This window comes from Coturnix japonica, chromosome 4, assembly GCF_054131305.1.
Source record: "Coturnix japonica strain WE chromosome 4, WE-NBRP24, whole genome shotgun sequence".
NCBI lineage: Eukaryota > Metazoa > Chordata > Aves > Galliformes > Phasianidae > Coturnix > Coturnix japonica.
Genome location: NC_140666.1, coordinates 88,439,877 through 88,454,034, shown reverse-complemented (window position 1 = coordinate 88,454,034; position 14,158 = coordinate 88,439,877).

Genomic DNA, 14,158 nt, shown 5'->3' with positions numbered 1-14,158 from the left:
GACTGCAAGGAGCTGCTGGAGAGGAATGCAAGGCGAGGGCCAAGCCAGGGGGAATGCTTTCCACATTATATTCATGCAGCTTCCGGCAATTTGCTGCTTCGGGACTTCCTGAGCCAGAGGCTCTGTGCATATCTTTCTGTTTGGACTCATGTGTTTCTATATGAGGCTGCGATGGGAAACATCTGGAGAACATCAGCCAGACAGCAGCAGGAATGCTTCAATGTAGGAACGGGGCCAAGCAGCCCTGTGCAGACCCAGACAGTCCCAAATGCACACGCTGCCTCCCCCAAAACCTATGGGGGGGGGTTTTAGCAATGGGTGCATCACATACAGGAGCATGAAGGCTCTGCCACCCCATCTAAATCACCAGCATCCTTCCAAGACTCAGGAATTGAAGCATTTTTTAGGGATGGGAAATGGTTTCAAACTAAAAGGAGGTTTAGATTGGATAACTGGACATATGTATATATATTTAAGATGATGGTATTGAGGCACTGACACAGGTTGCCCAGAGAGGTGGTGGAGGCCTCCAGGGATGGGGCATCCACAGCCTCCTTGGGCAAATGGTGGGTATGCAGGGCTATCCAGCAACACTGTGATGAGCAGAATGGCTTTGATTCCTTTTGTCTGCTTGAGGACATCACAGCGTTGCTCTCCAGAAGATGCATGCACAAAAATAAGAAGAATAAAAGGGAAAAAGGGAGGAGAATCAAACCCCTGGGAGCCCCTGCAAGAAATGTCATCTCCAGCTCTGTTCTCATGGCTACCAGTGGCCCTCAGCCAGAGGGTGCACGCCTGAAACATTTGGCAGAGTGGCCATTAAACGTCTGCTCTCGTTGCACGCTGATTAGAGACAGATGCTGCTCTGTGAAGTTGGGAGGGAGGAAAGTCCCCACCCTTCATACTGAATGCATATTACCTGCTGCAAGTACAGGCAAGGCGGTGACTGCTGATAGCATCACGCTCTGACAGACCGTAGCATGGGTAAACACCTGGGAGCGCTGCACCATGAGCTTCCCATCCAGCAGGTTGAGCCTGGTCGGGGAAGAAGGAAACAGAGCAGATGTCACTGACTGATCCATCTGCAGCAAGAACAGAAAGGAGCTGAATGTCATCCACCTCCCCTGGTGCAACTTGAGATCGTTACCTCCCATTCTGTCACTGGTTACCTGGGAGAGCTTTAAGGTCCCTTCCATCCCCAGCCATTCCATGATTCTTGGATAAGGAGATAGGGTCGCTGCCCTGAACACTGTCCAGCTCCAGCTGCTCCCCTACCTGGTGTGCTCAGAACAAGCTGGGTCAAAGCTCCTGCACATGGATCACCTCTGGGTTGTTTTCCACTTACTGAGCCTTCACTTTGGATCTAGGTACCAATGCACCACACAGATGTGATGTAGCACTATCAGTAGCATCATGAAGTGGTTGCCACACCATCTGAGCCCAGCTTCCATGTTGGTCCTATAATCAGAGAATTATTTAGGCTGGAATTCCCCAAGTAAAACCATCCCCTAATACTACAAGTCTACCACTAAACTGTGCTCCTTAGTGCCCCATCCACAGGTCTCAAGGGACCATGACTCCACTTCTTCCCTGGGCAGCCCATTCCAATGTTTCACCACCCTTTCCATGTAGAAATTCTTCTTAATGTCCCATCTAAAGCACCTCTAGCACAACTTGAGACCATTTCCTTTTATTCCTTATGTCTCAATGGGAGTTTGCAGTTCCCAGCACCATCACTACCCCACTGCACCCAAGCATAACCTCTCTGGATAAACAAGAGGACTGGAAGAGCTGGGACGTGATAACTGGAGTTGGTCTGGGGCATAGGGTAACTCAGCATGCCCTGCCCTGTGATGTCCATGCCTGTCACCTTGCTGACTGGGGATACGAGGCTCTGTTGTGTCTCCTCTTCCTGGGTGGTGCTGGGTTGATGTGATGCTCAGTTCTTGCCCTGGTTGTGTTTATTTACAGGCTTCACAACATCCTGGAAATGAACTAATCCCCTTGTGATAGATGGGGAAACTGAGGCACAGCCCACCAGGGTGATCTGTTCTCCCTTGAGGCATCCGGCTTTGTGATTTTGTGTGGGCACTGAGAGAAGCTGTGCCACACCACCCTCAGGAATAGGAGGGGGAAAGATCAACTGCTCCTTTCAGGTCCATAGGAAAGATATAGAAAAGCATCTCATGGAGAACAGAGAGCAGGAGGACATGAAAAATATATTGCGTTTCCCAGAAGACTGGAATATTCATAGGCAGAGCTTTGGCTGGAGCTGGAGAGGAACAGGGCTGGGAGAGCTGCAGCCCAACCCATAGCTGTCCCAAGGCACTGGGAGATGCCAGTCTGGTTGAGTTGACCCAATAAAACCCAAAAGGGAGGTGTCTTCAGACTTCAAGGAGACCCATTGCACCCTTCTGCCCATGGGCTTCCCTGTAGGCTAGTGCTTCATCTTTGGGATGATGCCCAGTTGACAGAGGAGGCACCTGTCCCCGTTCATGTCACCAAGGCCCCATTTTACACATGGGTGAGAAGCACTTGGTCTAAGCAATGCTTCATCCACCTCCTGGCCAGGTGCCCTCCCCATGAAACCAGAGTGATTGCATCCAGTTGGCGAGCCTGGAGGGAGCTTTGACTCAGAAGGGCTTGGCTCTAGCACTGAAACTTCAGCCTGGTACCTTGTGAAAACCTACTCTTCTTGCTGGAAGGAATGCACTGGATGGAGCTCAGGTCTCACTGTGTCTTTTTATAACTCTTTGGGTGGAGAAAGCTGAGACACGGCATGAATTCGGTGGGGTCTGGATGCTTGGTGACACCGTCTGTGTGGGGGTGACCGGCTGAGGTCCCCCTCTGGAAGCACCACAAGGTGGGCTGTATGCTCTATAACAATCTGCTGTCACCTCACCTTGTTTTCAAGCCACACCACCTCTTCCTGCAGTAGATCCTCCATTGCCAGGTAGTGAGTGTGGAGATGGCAGCTGGGAGATCTATTTCCACCTCTGCTCTTGGCACAGTGGGGAGCCCTGACTATCCCCAGGTGTTATGTAACCTCATGACATAAGACGACTTACGTCGGAGGCTTTAATTAGCACTGAGAAAGTATTTCTGGGATGCTCCAGGCGGATACTGTGCCAGCAGATATCCCTCTCCAATGGATGTTGCAACTGGCCAAAGTGCCGTGGCTCTAGCATGTTCTGCAGGGTGCCTGGGGGACACTGGAGCCTTTATTGCTTTTATTTTCTTAATCCTTTGGTGTTATGAGCATCTAATCGCAGGGAGCAGCAGTCCCGGACTTAGCTCTGATACCTAATAGCACTGGGCTGGTCTTAGCTCTCATACCCAACTGCAGGATGGAGAAAGGATCCAACAGGACCCACTTGAAGTTCTTCAGATGTCCAGGGCAGGATAATCCCATGTATCTGGGCACCAAGATGGGATGCAGCTCTATGGAGCAGCTCCTGGGATCAGCCCAAGACCACGTCCCATTTGGGGTTCCTTAATCCAAGAGGGACCTGTGTGCAGTGGGGTCAGCCCAGCGTGGCACCACGCTGGGACACAGCTCAGTGTAACTGGTTTGGAACACACTGCCCAGGGAAGCAGTGGAGTCACCATTTGAGCATAGGAAGTGTGCAAGGAATGTGAAGATGTGGCACTGAGGGACATTGTCAGTGGGCATGGTGTGGTTGGGTTGGGATTGGGCTAGGGGATCTCAGAACTCCTTTCCAACATTAATGATTCTATGATTCTATGATCACCCACTTGCAGTGTATTGTAGCCATGCCCACCCACAAATATTGTGCATTTAGCCATGAATTTGGTCACATTTAACCACAGTCTTATTTTGGACTCCCAGGCAAAGGGATGGCGTCCCATCATTGGGTCCCTGTGCACCCCGACACAGACCATGGGCTCCATCATTGCGTTTGAATCTCAGACTAACCCAGCAGAGCGTTTTTAGTGTTCTCAGAGCCACATGCCATTGGGATTTGCTCTGCTGCCTGTATTCCAAATCTGGATCTCGGGGATTTCCAGAATGAAGCGGGTGACCTGGGACACTGCCATCCTCTAGTGGCTGTATCTAGAAGCACAGCGGCTCTCCTTCTCTGCCAGCATCTCTCTGCAGCGCTACTAGAGGGCTTTAGAAACCTGCATTTAAACCTACTGGTGATTATAGAACCACAGAACACTCCGGAGGGACTCATAAGGATCATTCACCCAACTGATGCTTTGCTGAAGTCCATATTGATAGAACCTGCTACCTAGGAGCTGTGTATTGATGTGGAGGACAGAAAGTCTTTTGTTCTCTCTTTCCCAGCAGAAGAAATCATATTATGAGCTGCTCTAGGGACAAGGAGCTTCTGATTTTGTGTGCATCTAGGCTGGAGGTCCTGCAGTAGGGATGAATGAAGGATGGATGAGCAGTGGCTGAGGTTAGCATCTCCCAAGGCATGGGAGGTTTACAGGGGAGCTGGAGGAGGGGTGATGGGAAGTAAAAGGGTAGGAAGCATCTCTATGGTTATGTCTGGAGGGAGCAGAGGTGGTGGCTGCTGGGTGCAGCACAAGAGAAAAGGTCTTGGGAAGCCTGATGGGGACACGTCAGAGGGCTCATGACGTGGCTGGCACAGGATATTTGCTTTGAACCCAGACAGCCTCATTCCTCAGCCTTCCTTCCTCTTCCAGATGTGATCCCTTCTCAGTGCAGGATTTCCTGCAGTGATGAACGTGGTCATCTCAGCTACAACTGACGTGGTGAAATGGGAATTGAGGAAAGATGGAAGGGATGGGGACTTAGCATGAGTCACTGCATCTTCTGGCCCCTTGGTGGGAGATGCGTGTTCTCAGGTCTGCTTTTGGGAAGCTGATCCTTATTTTCCATCACTTTCCTGCTCAATAAAGCTTGGAAATCTCACCCATTTTTTTGAAGCTTGGTGCAAACTTGTAATGTAGCTTGAGAAAGGAGTGGCAGTTCTATCTCTCTGCACTAGAAACTGCTTCTCATTGCATGGCAATTTACACAGTGCAACACTGCTCTGTGAATGGATCGCTTAGGAACTAAAGTAATAAAATCAATTAATAGAAAGACTATTAAAAGAAGCTAACTAAGAACGATACACTGGGGATGCAGGGTGTTGGCTGCTGAATGGGATCTCTGGGGCTTTTCCTTGCAGCAGCCTTGGTTTATGTGTGCACGTTCTCACAAGCATATGGCACAGATGCATCTTTAGACAAGAAAAGCATCTGGTCCCATGGGCTGCCCAGACAAGGCAGCTGAAAACATAGAACATAATAATTCAGAATAGAAGAAACAGGCAAAATAAATAAGTAAATAAAGCCCAAAGAAGACACTGACAATCCAAAACTTCTTGAGCCAATGCCCCTGAGCTCTGAAAGTTTTGCTCTGCTAACCCCAATTGGGATGTAAATACTCTTGGCCCAAGCAGATTTTCAGATTGTTCACAGCTTTTGCTGTATCTGCTGTTCTGATGTTTTGTGGTTACAGTGGAAATCTGCTACCCTCCAGCTGCCTTTCACTGGATTACACTTTCTGGCTGCATTTCTCACTGGAGCACAACTTCCAGAGTTCTGCAATTACGTTTCCATATCTGTCTGAGCTGCCTGGAAACCCCAGGTCGGTCTGTGCAATTTAGGGCTGCATCCCAACAATGCTTTTGGTGGTCTTGTGGGTCATGAGCCTGCTTTTCCCAGGGCAAATAGAACTGCTTTATAGAAAACTACACGTGTAGAGACTGCTTTGTGAAGTTTTGGATTCATTTCATATAACCCCATTTTGGCTGAAGCTGGAGGCCCCTACAGGCCCCTTGACCCAGCCCTATCCCATCAGGGGCACACAGAGCAGGGTGTCCCATGTCCTGGCAGATATTGGAGAACCTCAGGGAAGAGGCCCCACAGTCTCTCTGGTCCTTGTATTGTGAAGAACATCCTGCTTTTCTCCCTTTGCAAGTAATGGGTTTCTCTTCTTTTTATGACTTTATTCCATCCATCCATCCATCCGTCCGTCCATCCATCCATCCATCCATCCATCCATCCATCCCCTCATCCATCCTCTCATCCATCCACCCATCCACCCACCCATCCATCCATCCATCCATCCATCCATCCATCCATCCATCCATCCACCAATCCATCCATCCATTCATCCATTCATACACCAATCCATCCATCCATTCATCCATTCATACACCAATCCATCCATCCCCTCATCCATCCCCTCATCCATCCTCTCATCCATCCATCCATCCATCCATCCATCCATCCATCCATCCATCCATCCGTCCGTCCGTCCGTCCATCCATCCATCCACCCATCCATCCATCCATCCATCCAACCATCCATCCCCTCATCCATCCTCTCATCCATCCATCCACCCATCCACCCATCCATCCATCCATCCATCCATCCATCCATCCATCCATCCATCCATCCATCCATAACTCTCTCCATTGCAGCACACTCCAGTACAACCATATTTCAATGTCTGTAAGGAGAAAGCGGGTATCTACCACTAGTATGCTCCTTCTTTCCTATTATAAGACATTGCCTTTAATTACTTAATTCAATAACTCTGCCAGACTCTACTTTCTTCTTTTCAGTCTGGCTGGCTTCCATGTTTTTGGAAAGTTTCAGCTAAAATTGTTCAGCGTTCTGCAAGAATGAGATTAAGAGAAAATAAATGTTTTGCTCTCATTGGGTGGGGAGGGAAGATTCCAGCTGTTTTCTGAAAACATTTTGTGTCTTGTGCATCAGAAGGACTGAAAGCCTAAGGAATGGAGATCAGTCCTTGTATTCATCATACAGCATTTGCCAAGGTTGGGGTTCTGTCCTTGAGCAGATCTCCTCCCTGGCTGGTAACAAACTCCCCTCTCTGTTGGCCATGTTGCCCATTGCAACCTTGGGGCTACTCCTTTCTGCTGTGCTTGATCAGGAAAAGGAGAGACAGGATCACATGTAGCTGCCTTGAAGCTCTTTATGTCTTCCTTTTCAATCCCAGAGAGGTTTCTAAAATATGCAGTTTATTGACCTAGTTCTCCCTCCATCCATAGGCATCCAGTATAGGCAACGTGGCCAGAGCTGTCATTGAGGAGCCTTCCAGCTCTTTTGCTTCACACTCATTTCTTTGCACGATGCCAAGGGTTGGATGGGGACATTGGTGAACCTTCTGATCTGCCACAGGACATGTCATGTAGCACTTCTATGGTGACCCTGAATGGTTGTCCCTATGTCCTCCAGAAAGAGGGACTTGTTCTCAGTGGTGGGGCACACAGCTGTGCAAATAACCCAGTGTGGTGTACAGCAGCTCGCACTGAAAAATCAAAGGGAATCTGGGGCCGAGTCAAACGAGGCAAATAATCAGAAGAACCTCCTCCACTGGAAACAGAGACTGAAAAATATAAAATGAAATTTGACCCGAAACAAAAGGGTTGTTTTGTTTTTGTTTCTAGCCTTAACTCTTGTTTTGATTTAGTACTGCTGGTGTGAATAAGCTGTGGCAGATGTTGAATTTTCCAAAGGGAAAAAAAAACAACAATAACAACAACACAAAGAAGCAACCACCACTTTTGTGTATATTTTTTCATCTGGCCAGACAACTTGCCAAGTTTGTGTGTTCTTCTGACCACTTAAATCCACATATTTTGGTGGAAAAGGCCATCTGAGCCGTGTCTGCTTGCTGTAGGGCACAATGGCTCGTGTGGGACACTTGTGCAAACACTGACCCATAGAGCTGTTTGAGCTCCAGGTCCCCAGGTGCTGTTGTGTGAAGGTGTGAGTGTTCCTTTGGTCCTCTCTTAGATCCCACAGCTCCTTGCAGGTTGTGCCTGGAGCTTCTCCAAGGTTCAGGAGCAGCTGTAGCCCCCTCCATCTTCTTGCTTCAACCTACTTGAGTCCCCCATGAAGTGATGCATATCCCAGGGAGTGAGCATGGATCTCCACCTCCTCTTCACGTGGCCTTAATGAAAGAGGGCATGAGAGAAGATTGAGGAGGAGGCCCATTGTTTTGCAAAGACATTTCTCTGTTGCAGAATGATAAATACACCTGGGTAGCTTTGCTAATTTATAACGAAGTCTGGAAAAACCCATCATCTTTTCAGTTTTGCATCTACTTGGCAACGAGAGTGTTCTTCTGAAGTCTTGGCCATGGCACTTGGCTTCGTGTTGATTAGGACTGGGTTTTCATTTGACAAGAAGAGCAAAATCTTTGACTTAACTTATTCTTGGCTGAGGTTTTGTTCTTGGTTCTTGCTTTTTGGGGTAGGAAGGTCCTTCAGGTTCCCTTACTCTTTGCCCATCTGTCCTTTCTCAATTGCTCTTTTCAGAGTATCCTGTGCAAGCCAATTCATAAAGCTTCACAACATGCAGACATTAATGCGAAGGTGCTCCTACCCTTACCATTGAGAGGCAGGCACTTCTGTTGGGGGGTATCTGACCACACAGTGGTCACAGTGGTGATGCCCTGCGTCATCGTGCTGTATTTTGGCTGATGAACAACCCTTGGAAAATGTAGCAGGATCTGCAGGAGGCAACTGTGCTTTGGAAAGGTAGCAGGGGCTCAGTGTTAAAGGCATGGCCCTCACTAAAAGTGCTGGAAGGTCACTGATAATGGGTGTCTAGAGCACGTTCCCTGTAGGGAAAGGCTGAGGAGGGCTGAAGGATAGCTATAAAGACAGTAGCTCAGCCAGATACCCTCCTTTATCCAATGGGCTCTCACCAGGATGGACCCAACCTCAAACATTGCTGGGCCCTCCAGCACTCTGATGAAATTCAGATGCAGATGTGGGCGTCTGTCTGTCTGTCTGTCTGATTTTCTATCTCTCAGCTTCATCAATATGATACACAGGTAGAAATGTGCTGTCATCTCATGACATCTGCAGGCAGGCCTGAGCACTTTCTTTGGACTACATCCAGGTGACAAATCTCCTGCCTGCTGAGCTCCTGCTCAGGAATTTGTGCCTTTCAGCTCTTTCCACCACGTCACACCACTGGCTTTATTTCAGCCAGGAGAGGGGAGGCAAAGTTGCTTTCTCCTGCTGTTTCCTAATCCAGCAGAAGGGGCAGAACAAATCGACACTTTCTGCTCCTGTGTGTCTTGCCCAGATATGAACAAATTGAGTTGTTTGCATTTAAAATACAACATGCTAATATTGAGAGAGGAAAACTCAGCACCACTGATGCCAGTTAGTGCCCACCGTAAACCATATCCTATAACCCCATCAACCATATCCTGCAACCTATAAGGTCAAGGTGTTTGAGTGCAGATTGTGGTAGCAACTTGCCAGAGAGTGACTAGTTGTTCCCAGTAGACTTTGTATGACTTTCTTTCCAGAACAATCCAACCAATGTCTGGGGCAATGGAAGCCTGTAATGCTTTGCCTGCAAAAGAAGAAGACTGAGATGCATGGCTGAGATTTTTCTTCCATGCAACCAGATCACAGCATGCCTTCACACCCCAAGCATATCTGGGCTTCTTGTTTCATGCTGCTGAGTAAACAGGATGTTGATATAATTAACTTTCCTTTCATCGGCCCTATAGTAGGGTGGAAAAAAACCTCTTGGCACCTCTGGGCCATTTGCAATGGAAAGATCCAGTGCTTGATTTCAGACCCCTTCCTTCCACACTGCAGGTGGGAGGGCTCAGAGGTGTCTGGCTGTGCTGGGCTCCCTGTGATGGGCTGCCTCCAGCCTCTGCTGCTTCTAGAGAGAAGGAGGCCTGTGAGACCTGGTTAGACCTCATTGCCAAGGGTTTATATGGGGAGTCAGGGAGTTTGGGGACAAGGAGCCCTACAAATATGCATTTTGAGAAATAAATGGTCTGCATGTCCTTAAGGAGGGACTGAGCATTGACATACTTCTCCTAGAGATATACAACAACCCAGACTATTGGTGTAGTGATGACTGCAAACATTTCAATCTGGAATCAAATAGTAAAACTAAACCAAAACAATCATCCCCTCCCCATAATGTTGACCTTTAAGAGGATGTTTGCCCACCAGCTTTTCCCAATTCCTCTGAGCTGGGAAAGACAGTGAAATTGAGTTTCTTCTGTGGAGACTCACATTCAGATATCCTGTTATTTTGGTGGGGAATTAAAATGAGTCTGCCCAAATATCCCCTGACTTGCTGATGTCCTGAGGCCTGGAAGCCATGGGCTGGGCATTGCAGAGGCAAGGGTACGTGTGCCTGGCTCCCCAGCAATAGAATTTATTTATGGATTTATGGAGATTAGAAGATTCTCTAGATGTCCCTATGCTGTTCCTCAATGTCTGTTCAGAGACTGAGTTTCAAAGGATGTCATCCCCTTAGACCTGCTTCTCACACACCTTCTCCATGGAGGAGCACCGTCCATCCATCCACAGTGACCTAGAAGACAGATATTGAAGCTGCAGTGACTTAAACAGTTCACACAGACTTGCTTGGCCTCAGTTGACCCATAGCGTGATGGCAACACCATGGATTGTGCTTTCAGTCCATGGGAGCTGCCCTGGGCCTGCTTTCACACCACAGCTCAGAGAGGGCTTTGTCTGTGGCCAAGGCTCTGTGCAGCCTGCCCTGTCCTGAAACACGTGGAGTTGTTTGACCTTGACAGCTCAGTGCTCTCTATTTTCCTTGCAGAGACATCCCTCAGGGTTTTCCCAAGCTAGATTAAAAACAGAGCACCCATGGATTACAAAAGGGAGCTGTGGTCACGTCTTTTTCCTGTGCTATTTTCCTACCCTGTCTCCACCAGCTCTCTGGAGCAGAGGCAGACCAGCTGGAGCCACTGGCACTAAAAATGCATCCAAACCCTACAGCCATGCACAGCTCCCAGTCAGCCAGACAAGAAACTTGAAGTGGGGTCAGGAGCTGTAGCCCCCTCCATGGATAAAGCCCTTACATAAAAAACCCTACAGGTCCTTCTGCCATTTCTTGAGCCAGGGCTTGCAAAAACAGCCTGATCTGTAGGGTCTGATCTTGCCAAGGACAATCCTGACTGATGAGATGCTTGGTACTGGTTTCTGTTTGCTTCAGCTGTTGGCAGGTGCTGCACAATGAGCCAGCTTCACCCAGGGCTTGTAACAGTGGGCAGGAGATCTGAAAGGAGAGGGATTTCCCACTCGTATTACTGTTAGCTACAGGCAAGGTTGTTTGTATTGCTGCCAGTCAGGAGGCACAGTCTGCAGGACTGGCTGCAGGTTATTGGAGGTACAACTCATCTCTCAACAACTTTTTCACCCATAGGGTGGTGATGCAGTGGAACAGGTTGCCCAAGGAGGCTGTGGATGCCCCATCCCTGCAGGCATTCAAGGCCAGGCTGGATGTGGCTCTGTGCTGGTTGGTGACCCTGCACACAGCAGGGGGTTGGAACCAGACGATCTTCGTGGTCCTTTTCAACCCAGGCCATTCTATGATCTCAAGGCTATACAAGACTTCTGGGACAGCTCATGCTACCATGGCATTTGCTCTGTGAATCAGTAAAGAGATTTTTGCTCACTATAAGGCCTTCTAACAGACTGACCAACCTCTTGGTGGTAAGGTCACAACCTACGAACCTTCCTGTAGACACAGATGCTTCGCGTTGATACTTGCATGGGAACTGACCTTCCCAAAGCTGAATTTAGAATCAGCTTTTAGTACAAACGCATGAAAAGAAGACTGCCTTCCTTCCTTAGGGTGGGACTCTTTCCCCTTCAGATTCATGCTTTTGTTTGCTCATGGCCATTAACGTTCAGAACAGATAACATCCCCAAAGCAATCATTTGGCATCATAGCAGAATAGCTTTCCTGCTGGGCTGCCATGAAACCGGGCACCTTGGAACTCAAATGTCAGGATTTCTAAGCTCCATAATTTCCAGTTGCTTTCCCCACTAATTAGATGATTCCCACACTTCAAAGAGTGATGGAAAGATGTTGCGGTCTCATGGTCTACTCTCATGTCCTGGAGTAACATAACACCCCTTGTTTGAGGGTCTCTAATGCTTCACTGAACAGATCCAGTGCCAATCCTAGAGTTAGAAGAGGGCAATGCCAAAATAAAGACAACCCTAGAACAAGTGAGAACAGGAGGAAAAAAGGAGCACGTTGTTTCTATTCCCCAAGAATCAGACACAATTCAGCTTCTCACATACAAACAATGAGAGATGCTCTTGATATTAGGGCTCTGAGGGTGCTAATAAGCCTTAATAGCCCATACTAGTTACACTTGGAACCTCCACCCCACCCATGGGCCCAGGAACTCTATTTAAGCTCAGCCTGTGAATGGAGGCATTCCGCCCTGCTAATGGAGAGATCTCTAACTGGATCTCTAAGCTATGGTGAGGTATATAAGATGTGAAGCACCCTGGGGAAGTTCAGGTTGGTTATTAGGAAACATTTCTTCTCTAAAGAAGTGATGATCCCTTGGAACAGGTTGCCCAGGGAGGTGTTCAATAATCATGAAGATATGGCACTGAGGGATGTAGTTAGTTGGGATGGCTTGGGCTTGGTGAACTTAGAGGCCTTCTCCAACCTCATTGAGTCTATGTGTATCCTCCAGATGTGCCCACTGCCAGCACCTTTTCTCTTCCAACCTCACAACTGTTGTAGCTATGGGAAGGATGTTACCACCCGCCCCAGGACTTTGGTGTTATACTGTCCTTTTGTTGCCTGAGGAGATAAGAGATGTGGATTAGTAGCTTATGGTAGCAATGGTAAGGGGAGGACAGTTGGTCTAGATGATCTTGCAGGTCCTTTCCAACCTTGTGACTCTTCCCTGGGTTTCCCATGCCCTAATTGCTAATAGTTGGGATAATGGCTTCAGCTGGCTGTGGGGTAAGCTGAGGACACTATGTCTAGATTATGCATCTTCCCAAGACCCAACTCAGGTCTTTTTTTCTTTCAGCTCCAGCATCCCAAATGGTAAAAACCAACTGCTTGGTTTGCTCTATGACCTGCTAACAGGTGTGGCTCACAGGGCCCCAAAATGGGAGAGCAGCCAATGGAGGTTGGCTGGAGGGCATGCTCCTCATGCTATAGGGTTGGATCAGAAACACTATGCCTTGGCAGGTTTCCACCCAGAACTGAACCTGTGCCATGTTCCTGTCACCAGCTGGCTTTGGCATGGCTCTCAGGTGCCCTGGGGTTCTCCAGGAGGATGGTTTCAGTTCAGGGCTTGTCATGTAAGCCTGCCCTGTAATGAAATCCTGCCTATTTGAACGCAGGGGTTGAGTTTCTGAAAGTGACGCATCGCTCAGGCTGCAGCTGTTGGTTATTAGCACTGGACAGTTGGGCTTTTGCAGTAGGCTGATAGCAAACCCTGGGACTTGAGGGCAACGTGGCAACTGGTTGCTGGTGGATCTCAGTACGTTAGTCTGTATTGCAAGTTGCGCTTCAGAGCTATGTGTAATGAGGTCTCCAACTGATCTCAATGTCCCACTGCTGAGAGCTATGGCACAGGCTGCCTAAAAACCTATGTGTGAGTGAGCAACACCTTCCTTCTTCTCTGAGTTTAGGTGATTTAGCAGCACAGTGGCAGAGGTTCATGCATTAATGTGGAAAGCAGCAGTCCTTTCCTTCAATGGCATTGTGCAGGGCACTGCTCCCAGCCCCCCCCACAACACCTATAGGCTCAGATTTCCTACTGTATGGCTCAGATTCAGTCCCAAAGCTGCTTTGACCCTGGCAGACCTTGTTTTCCTTAGCATGAATGCATATGTTAGCTGTCCTGTGCACTGGCAGCCCAAGGGAGGACGTGTACAAGAATGGAGTGACAGCAAATGCTGCTGGTGGAGATGTCGAAATCCCATCTTTCTCAGAGACGTGGGCTCTATTTAATTGCTGCTCTCCTGGATGGGATCCTCACCCCACTTGGAAGTGAGACAGAAAGGATGCTACACCAGCATGTTTCTTCTTTAATGTCCATTTTTCCCCAAGGGATGTGGCTATTTTCTCAGGTACCCACAACAGTATTGTATCAGATGGCTGAAATGGGCTGGTTGTGTAATGTACTGCACACTGGTTCCAAAGAAAACCCCACAAAATAGGATCAACAGCCTCTATCTTCCTCAGCAGGTGTGTTTGGGAAAGAGCTTATCTGTGCAGAGGAAATGTAGACTGTAATGTAGTGAAGTCCCAAAGAGATTAGCGAATAGTTTCTTCCTGGTTGTGTCTCCGTGGAGTGTCTGAGCCCTGC